Below are 10,565 nucleotides of genomic sequence, written 5' to 3'. Positions count from 1 at the left end.
AATACAAAAGTATATGCATTTTTTAATCACTCAGGGAAATTGTATATTATAGTCTATTACTTTTATGATTGTTTGCTTCTATTTTATTTTCTTCTTCTAAAACTTATGTTAAATATTTCTGTGCCCCATCCCTATTTTTAACAGTTGTACTATATTTATATTTTTAGATCATATAGCTACTATATACCATGATCTCTTTTTAATCTCTACTTAGTTCTTCAAGTCATTTTATTCATCTAAACTTTTCTCTTTAGTAGATTCTTTAGGTATAATTTGTGGAAACAATTTCTCTGAGATCTTACACGTTGACAACTATTTGCCCCTTTATACTTGAAGGTCAGTTTTGCTGGATATAAAATCCCTGGTTTACACATTCTTTTCTTGACTATCTTTTTTCCTCTGGTGTAGAAGACAGCTGTTGAAAGTCTGATGATTGATACCATAATCTTGAATCCATTTCTTTTTGATTTTTTAAAAATGTTCTCCTTTGATGCTTCTTTTTCTAAGGCCTTATTTATTGTGCCTATTTGTGTGAATATCATAATAGCAAATATTTTATTGAATTCCCCCATATGTCAGGCACTTGGAGTACAATGCTAGGCACTGCCATGCTTTCCAGGGTCCCTACAATAATAGAACCCATATAACATTGAATATCAGAGCAGGTTTCTCAATACTGGTCCTATTAGCATTTGGGGCTGGATAACTCTTTACTGTAGTGGGCTACCTTGTTCACTGCAGAATATTTTGCTGCATCCCTGACCTCCATCTACTAGATGTCAGTAAAGTACTCCCCCATCCCCATTGTGACAACCAGAAATGTCTCAGACACTGCCAGATGTTCCCCAGGAGTCAAAATCAGCCCCAGTTGAGAACCACTGAACCAGAGAATCATACAGACTATTGTCACAAGTATAATAAGAACTCTCTGTTTTAGCAAATGGCATTCATCAATTCTTGGGTCAAAAATCTTAAGAGTCATTTTTGGCAACTCTTTCTTTCATATCCGCACCTGTCCTAACAGTAGGTTCTGATTCACCAACAAAATTCACCAGAAACTGTATCCTGATTCTGATTTTCCCTACTACCTTCATTGCTGCCACCCTAGTTTAAGCCAGTGTCATTTCTCACCTGATGTACCCTGGTAGCTGGCATCTCCTTTCCCACTTTTGCCTCCCTGTACTCTTTTCCCCCATACAGTAACCAGAATTCATCTTTTATTACGTAGATCAGATAATGTCATTCTCTGCTCAAAATCCTCCAATGATTCCTCATCACTCTTAGAATAAAAAAATCAGGCCTTACCTGGCCTGCCTGGCCCGACATGATATAGCTCCCGGCAACCTCTCTGAACTCTCCTTCTGCTGCTCTCCCCCTTGCTCATTGCACTTCAGCCACACCACCTCCTCGCTGTTCCTTAAATATGCCAGGCATGCTCCATCTTTGAGCTTTGTATTTGCTTTTATTTTAACGGAGAATGTTCCTCCCCCAGACATTCCCTCAGCTCAACTCAACTTCAAACAGGTCTCCGCTCTAATGTCCCTTCCTCAGAGAAGCTTTCCCTGACTTCCCTGCTTTAAATGACCCCATCACTCTCCCCTCTGACCCAGATTTATTTCCCCTTCTTCTGAGCCCTTATCGTGACCTGACATGACAGCATCTGTTTGCTTGTTTATTTGCTCACATCCTTCTCCTCTACTGGAATGTAAACTCTCTGAAGGCAAGGACTGTGTCTCTGTGATAAAAGATGAATTCCAAGGTATTGAGAATACCACTGAAAGAACAAGGCCTGGGGCACGGTAGGTCCTCAAATCTTTCTGAATGAATAAATGAATGAATGAATGAATGAGAAGAAGGAGGAGGAAGAGGAGAAGAAAGAGAAGAAAATGATGATGTCATTGAACTCGTGCTTTGAAGAACTGACCTGATCAGAAGCATCAGGGAAAGCCATTTTGAGGAAGACCGGAAGTTAACCAGGTAGAGGGATGGTGGGGGGAGATATTATGAAATTGAGAAAGGAAGGAAGAGAGATGTGGGCAGTGCTTCCTATAGGACCCTTAATAGTTGTGAAATAAAGAGAATCGAAGAAAGCAAAGTCTTAAAGGCACTGAAGAAAAGTCACTGTTTTAAGAAGAAGGTGACATGCTAAGGTTTGTATATGAAAAAATTACCATTCTGGCTCAAGAATGGAGAACAGATGGAGTGAGGCCAAGAGTCAAAGTTTGAGAGCTGTTTCAGGAGGATGGTACTTAGGACTAGGATGGTAGCAGTGGAAGAGAAAAGTAGAAATATTCTAGATCTGTTTGTTTAGGAAGTAAAATAATCGTGGCTTGTGATACATTGGACAGTTGGGGAGATGGAAAGTGAGGGAGAGAGAAGCTAAGTGCCTCGGAGTTCTGCCTTCACTGAGACAAGGAATGTGTGGGGAGGATCAGGTGGCAGGGACAGGAGGTAGTGAAGGCTGTGAGTTTTGTTTTATACCTGGTGAGCTTAAGGTACCTTTGTGGCATCTCAGTAGAGCTGCCCATTGAAAGCAAAGCCAGGAACCGGGAGATGGGTGAGCAAGAAATGAAAGACAGAGACCAGCAGAAATACACAGGAGAGTTTAATTGTCAAAGCTGACAAATAAAGGCACATCTCTCCATAGACAGAGAGAGGCAAAACAGGCTTGGGGTTCAGGACTTTTATGGGGCAGGCTCAGGGTTTAGAGTTGGGCAGGTCCTAATGCAGGCAGTGAAGGGTTGGGTTGGTATGAGGGAGTGGTGAGCCTTTCTCAGAAACACCCTTGGTGGGAAAGCAAAATTTTTCTTAAAATGGCAGCTGTCACTTAAGATGGCCATCCAGATGCTAAGCAAGGACCTTATGCTCATTAGTTACCTGAATGCACACAAGGGAGCTGGGAGAAGAGGTTTGGGAGAGAGAAAAGAGCTTGACACTCACTTGATAAAGGTGGTCACTGAAGCCATGAACATGGATGAGCATGTTAGAGAAAGCCTGGCCTAAGAAGAGAAGACCTGAGGCTGAACCTTGGAGGGTATTTAATGACCATATGGGAAGAGGAGGTAGCAAGGAACCTGAAAGTGTCAGAAGTAAGAGGAAAACTAAAGCTGAGAAAGAGAGTGTTCATTTATATAAAAACATGGAGGTACGGCTGGTACAGGTCATATAGATATTGACCTGTTTGCAGTGGTGAATGCCAGAATGGAACACTCTGGTCAGTCTCTGAGGTGAAGATATGGAAGAAAACTGAGAGAGTGAATGTCATTGCCTAGGTCGGCTGTGTCTATCCTACCTAACCAAACAGTGCACACCTAGTTCTCACTGGGGCATTCACTTCTTTTCCTGGGCACCCTTGCTTCTAGTCTGCTAGTAACAATGGTGATTCACCAGGATACCAGAGTTGAGAGGCTTCCACAGGGATGTCAAGTGGCAGTTCTTCATCTTGTGCCAGTTGACATCTCATGCTTAGAGCTTCAGGTTGTATATTTGTTTTTAATGAGTGGTTTTTAAATACATTAATTAATCTGAATTTTAATTATTAAGAGGGAGTCAGTACATTTACAAGGCACAAAAAAATAAAATAATTAAAAGACATATGTTGCTGTACTGGGGATGTAGCTCAGCAGTAGAGTATTTGCCTAGCATGAGAAAGGTCCTGGGTTTGATTTCTAACACTGAAAAGAAAGAGGCATAATATTGAGACACCTCATTTCTATCCTGGGGAAAATGAACCTGTCATTTAATAGATATTTTCAAATTCCTCACCATGAGAGTTATACCATTTTGCATTTCTACCAAAAATCTAGGAGAATGCCTATATTAAATATTAGTTATGGTTCTCCAGAGAAACAGAAGCAATAGGTTATATGTGTGTATGTGTGTGTGTGTGTGTGTGTTTAACTACACACACACACACACACAGTAGAAGAGAGGGATTTATTTTAAGGAATTGGCTCACATGATTGTGAGGGCTGACAAGTCCAAAATCCACAGGGCAGGCTGGGAACTTCAGCAACAGTGACATTGCAGTCTTGAGTGTGGAGGCAGAATTCCTTCTTTGGAGGACCTCAGTCTTTCTCTTTAGGTTTTCCCTGATTAGGTGAGGCCCACCCACATCATGGAAGGAAATCACAGTAACCTAAGTCTGATTAAATTTTAGTCACAACCAAAAAAATACCTTTACAGCAACATCTAGACTCATGATTTACCGAATGACCAGACACCATAGCCTCTTTGGGTGGGCAGATAAAATTAACCATCACAGTGCTTATTTCCCCCACAACCTTGCTAACAGTATTCATTGTCAAAGTTTTTGACTGTTTGCCAATCTGGTAGGCATAAAGGTGGTCCCAACATAGCTTTAATCAGCACTTCTTTTATTGTTAGTGAGGTCGAGCATCTTTTCAAATATTTAAGAAAACATATATTTCTTTTTCTTTGAACATTCTGATCCTGTACTTTATTATTTTATTCAGCTTTTGGTACTGTTATTTTAAGTATTCTATTTCGATTGAAACCTGTTATTTTGTTTAATATGAAGTGCCTCCTAGTTATCCATACTCTGCTGTGCTTCCTCTTCTCACCCTGGTAGAAAAAGGAGACGGAGGGAGAGGCACTTGAAGTAGATGAGGCTTTAAAGGAGTACGAGGGGAGATCTCTGGATATCTTCTGGGATGTTTTTTAAATATCACCTTGGATTTTTTAAATCCTGGTTGTTCTTTCAAACTGTTTTCCCTCCTAATTCTAAAATATTTAGAATTTTTGATGCCCAGTAAGTTCATCGTCGACTCTCTGTATGGATTTCTCCTTCCAGTCATTTGACCTCCTGTTTGTAGAACAGAACCTTCCCCTGTGCCTGGGACGCTCTGCCCCGCACTGTCTACACAGCTGCCTCCTATTTCATCATTTTCTCAATGACATCTCCCCTGGCCATCCTAACTAAAATAATGAGTGGTGTCCATCCCAAGACTACCGTCTCACAGTCAGAAAAATACCTGGAATCCAAATAGTAAATTAGATAAAAACCTATTAAGCAGACCTAGTTATTGGGCAAGAAAATATAACAGCATTGTTCCTGTTTATTCACCCATAAAGTGAAAATAATATTATTTACCTCATTGACTTTTTGTAAGGATTAAAGGACAGAATAAATGGAAAGCTCTTTGCAAAGGTCACAAAAAAAAAAAAACCAATAAATGTTACCTTTGAAAATACCCCCAGCGAAGTCCTAGCAGCAGGCCTGGGCCGGGGCGATGGGGACACCACAAGCTGGAGATTAGGGTTGGTGACATAGTGTGAGGAGAGAGAAGGCCGTAGGAATAGTGGAGGCAGAGTGCTCATTCAGCAAGCATCGACTGAATGCCTTCCACTTAATAGAAAAGAAAAGAAAAAACAGGGAATAAAGGGCATTAGGAACTAAAACTGACCCTGTGGTAACAAGAACTCTGTTTCATGCCTTGTCCCCAGTGCCTATAAAACAGAGCCACAGGGCTGGGGATGCAGCTCAGTGGCTGAGTACTTGCCTAGCATGCACAAGGCCCTGGGTTCAACTCCTAGCACTATAAAAATGAAATAAAAAGGACTGGGGATGCAGCTCGGTGGTAAAGCACACTTGGGTTCAATCCTCAGTACCCCAAAAAAAAATCCAAAAAAAAACACCCATACATTTGGTGCTTAATATAATAACTCTTTGTATAAAGGATCTACCTTGTTGGGGAGATGAGGAGGAGGGATTCCATAACTCATTCACTACAGAGATAAGTAGAAAATACAAAATCCAACAGGCGCGGTGGTGCACACTTATAATCCCAGCAGCTTAGGAGGCTGAGGCAGGAGGATCTTGAGTTCAAAGCCAACCTCAGCAAAAGCAAGGTGCTAAGCAACTCAGTGAGACCCTGTCTCTAAATAAAATACCAAATAGGGCTGGGGATGTGGTTCAATGGTGGAGTGCCTCTGAGTTCAATCCTCAGTACCAAAAAAAAAAAAAGAAAGAAAGAAAATACAAAGACCAAGGCCTCCACAGTATGTAAGCACTCATGCACAGAAGTGTCTCTCAAAGATGGCAGGCACAAGGGTCAGCAGTAGAGGAGGCAGGAACTCCAGTGGCTCCATGCTCAGCACAGCTGAGTGGCTAGGGGAAGGACCTGAGGGGAGTGGTTATAGAAAAGAGAGGGAGAGAGAGAACAAGAGAAAACCAAAAAAGGGAGAACAACATGGTATGGTCAAGTCCCTGTGCCCCCAACATTTAGGGTGTTCACACAAGTACCCTGTGTGACTGGTTCCCTCCAGCACCTTTTGTAGTACTGAGGACCTCCCGTGGATTGGTACAGACCAGGGGAAGGGTTAATTCCAGAGGCATAAAATGCACAGTAAGAGCAGGATTTCCAACCACTCCCACCCAGGAATTTGCAAAAATCTGAGGAAGAGGTTGAACTTCCCTTTGAATGAGGGTCAAAGAGAACAAATCACTTGAAAAAGAAATCTCAAAGGCAAAGTGACTTTCACTTTGCAGGGGTTGTACCTGATACCCTGCTGGCTACTTCTGACCCAGAAACCACCTCCTTCAGAGTGATCCCAGGTTATACCTTTACCCTGTATTGTAATTATCTGTTTATTTTTCTGCCTCTCCCATTCGATTGAACGTTCAGAGCTGGGCAGAGTCACAGTGCACTGGTACCATTACAGGGAGAGGCTGCAGCTGACATTAGACATCCTGTAAAGTGGCACTGAAGGCATTAGAGGAAGGGTCAGAGATAACAGAACACAAGGGGCTGCAGCTGTAGCTCAGTGGTAGAGCTTGCACATGCGAGGTACTGGGTTCGATCCTCAGCACCACATAAAAATAAATAAATAAAGATACTATACCAACTACTATTAAAAATATGTTTTTTTTTTTAATAAAGGGAAGAAACAACAGAATCCAAGCAGAGTTGGTCAAGAACCAGAACAAGGGGCTGGGGTTGTAGCTCAGTGGTGGAGGACCGAATTAAGCCAAATAATAATATTTCAAATCTGAGCATCCTCAACAGGCTAAAATGAAAATGTAAGTATGCCATGTGGGTACTCTGGACACCACCAAGGTCTCACCCCATCTGAAGCCAGGTGCAGTGCCGGTGCTTGGACACAGCAGAACTAATTATGGAGAGAGCTGAAATTTTCTGCATCTTCTTGTCACTCCTTATATTTGTTGATGCAAGTTAGAATCCGTCTTTGTGGCCCATGTCACATGAGATCAGAAACAGAATAGCCTGGACCACACTGAGGAGTGGGGACTATTCCACTTGTTGTTGTAACCTCCTACACAAAGCAAAAAGAGTCTGAGAGAGCTTTTAACATGTGAAGTGTTTGTGCAGAGACCTAGGACTTCTGGGACTGTGTGTACAGAAGAACTAAACAAACAACAAATGCAATTTAAGGAATTTATATATTTTGTGGCTGTGACTTCTCCCTGTTACCCTATTTCCGTTTTTTGCTTTTCAAAAGCAATTACTTCCCTGTCATTTCTAGACATTCAGGCAGAAGAGTCTGTCTTGATTAGAGTCTTTCCTTTCCTCTTTTCCCCTTACTTCAGCTCTCTCTCTTAATATGAGAATAAAATTTTTTAATTCTTTTATAAAGGAAGACAAAAGATGGCTTTTAATATGTGGGTCAGAGGGGCTGGGGTTGTAGCTCAGGGGTTGAGTGTTTGCCTGGCATGCGTGAGGCACTGGGTTCAATCTTCAGCACCACATAAAAAAATAAAATAAAGATATTGTGTTCATTTACAACTAAAAAAAAAATATTTAAAAAAAATATGTGGGTCAGATACTGTGCGCTTTTACTAGATTAACCAGAGAGTGCAGTGTTTTTCCTTGTGTCACCGACAGTTCCATGTACGTGCATAAGGACTAAGGGACACGTGAATATTTTTCTACGTGGTGGCCATCATGTGTGCTTGTGCCCTAGCACCGCCATTTGTGAAAGTTCGTGTGTGCCTTGTGCAAAGGAAAGAGACTCCTGCTCCATTATTCCAAGCAATTAAATTCCAACAGCACAAGCATGAGGAAGCAGCCCTGATTTTCTTTCCTTTTGCAGTAATTGCCTCAGCAATCATCTTTGATCAGGGAAGAGCAGAGGAGGAGAGTCCTGCAAGTTGACATCCCCGGTATAAATATATACATTTACATACACGGGGCAGCCGCAGCTCTGCAGCTTTTTACTGACGTCTCTGACCTGAAACCATTGTAGCTCCATTGACACCTCATTTAATTGAATCCTTCCCCAGCAGTGCAGAAGCTGGAGGACTTGAAAGGAGGAGGGAAGTGGAAGGATGGGTAATCAAGGCAGACTCTTCTGCCTGAATGTCTAGAAATGACAGGGAAGTAATTGCTTTTGAAAAGCAAAAAAACAGAAATAGGACAATTTGTTCTATTTAGCAAGATGCTAAAGGGGGATAAAGATATGGGGATTTTCCCCAAAACATACCCAAATCCCTACCCCAAGAATAAAACCAATTTGGATTTCTGAGCAAATAAGAATGAAGTAGATTCTATTAAAGGGGAAGAAAGAAAAAATACAATCCTAAGAAAGAAAAATCCAGAGGCTCTCCTGTTCAAAATGGCCAGAGACAATAGTAAGATATTCTGAGCCCAGAGCCACAGCACAGCCCCTTTTGTCAGCTTCAAATCAGCGAGCCAGAGGGTCGAGTCAGTTTAACCTGCCTCGGTGACACATCACCCACCCGCCTGACCCTGGAGCAGCCTCATTTTTATGGATGCAGAGGCTCACGGTGTAATTCATTCCCCGGCACACCCCGCTCGTTCAGCTGCCTGCCTCTGCCACAAAGGTGCACTGCATATTCTCTGCTGGCTGAACCGATGAGATCTCAGTAGCTCCCTGTTTAATGCAGGAATCACCCTGCCTTGCAGTTGAAGACTAATGTCCCCTACACAGCATCAAAGTGGGGGGCCTAGATCATTCATACCGATTAGCATATGTCCACAAACTCGGAGTCTTGAAGAAAGCAGCCTGGACCTGAAGGAATCATGAGGTTTAAGAATAAAATCTGAAAGGTGTGTAATAACTTTTGCCCCTTTTGTCATCAGCTCTCTATCTTTGCTTTTTTGATTATATATATTATATATATATAACATAAGAGGGTGTGTGCAGCAGGAAGCTGCTTTGCCCTTTGATTTAGTACATGGAGAAATGGAAAACAAAACAAAAATATGGCTTAATAATAATACATGACTAGTATAAAGCACCCGTACAGAGCCCTTTATGTACATTATTAAATTTTTTAGACTTTTCCACAACTAGATATATTAGCAGTAGAAGCAGCTTTATTATCCTGATATATATATATATGATATATATAAATATATATAAGACATATGTATAAATATATATAAGATATACGTAAGACATATATACACATATATGTGTGTATGTATGTGTGTGTGTATGTGTATGGAACTTGCCTCTGATAAGCAGCAGAGCAGGGAGTCCTGAAGTACAGCAACAGGGGCCCCGGTTCTGGGCCCCATATTAGAGAATTCTGCTCTAACCTCACTTTGGCTACATCCCATCCTTTCCCATTTCATGAGGAGTCCGCGCAATCAAAGGACAGAATACCCACTAACCACTTACCAGTGTTCCCCATCTCTAGACCACATTCCACTCTCCAGGATTCCAGAGTTTCAAGCAGGCTTCCAAGGCCTGTACAGGTTTCTTCTTGGATCCATTCTTTTGGTCTGCCACTAGGCCTAAATGGTAGCCAAGGGATGACTATTTACAAAGGGGGAGAATAAGGTTTGGATATGCACATGGTATCCCCCACATGTACATGAAATCATCCATAGCATGAGACAAAGCCAGGGGTGGAAAAGGAAGAGGAATGGACTGTGGTCTGGGACCTGTGAACAAATTCCCCACACAGGCTGGGTCTAAAGTCCAAAGGTTGCTAACTGGAAATGTGGCCTCCCAGGGATATATGTTATGAAGGTATATATTTTTCACAGTAGGAAGCTAGAACATGTTTTATGCTATCATTTAATTTTTAAAAATTTTAAATATTTAGACAAAATGTATATAGATCTCCATTTGAGTTCTTACTCCATGTTCTGCAAATGATAAGGGCAAGCCAGTTGAAGGGGTATTGGTGTATACAGTAGAAATGAATTGAAATTTGGAAGAGATTATACAAACCAGGCTGACATAAATTTCTTTTACCTCTCTTTAAAGAATCAAAGAATATATTGGCCTTCATAATCACAGCATTTCCTCCAGTAATCTGTTGAAAGCTAAGAACCAATATCCCTGATATTTAAGTGTACTAATGATGAATCCTTTATGTTTTATACTGTTTTATACATGCATTAATACAAGCTTCTCATTAATTTTCTTGCCAAAGTTCCTAAATGATATTACATTGGCCCAAAAAAGTTAGCACCCTGGATAAAAGTGAAACATTTCTCCCAAGCAATGTTGAGTTCCTCTTCATCCGCAAGATCAGACATAAAACTTTTCCCCAGATTCATGACTAACTGCATCAGCTATCCACTTCAGCAGGAGAATCAGTTCTGAAA

The sequence above is a fragment of the Marmota marmota genome, unplaced genomic scaffold (assembly GCF_001458135.2).
Source record: "Marmota marmota marmota unplaced genomic scaffold, marMar, whole genome shotgun sequence".
In the NCBI taxonomy this organism is placed as follows: Eukaryota; Metazoa; Chordata; class Mammalia; order Rodentia; family Sciuridae; genus Marmota; species Marmota marmota.
The sequence above is the reverse complement of the archived record's forward strand: the minus strand, read 5'-3'. Positions refer to the sequence as shown.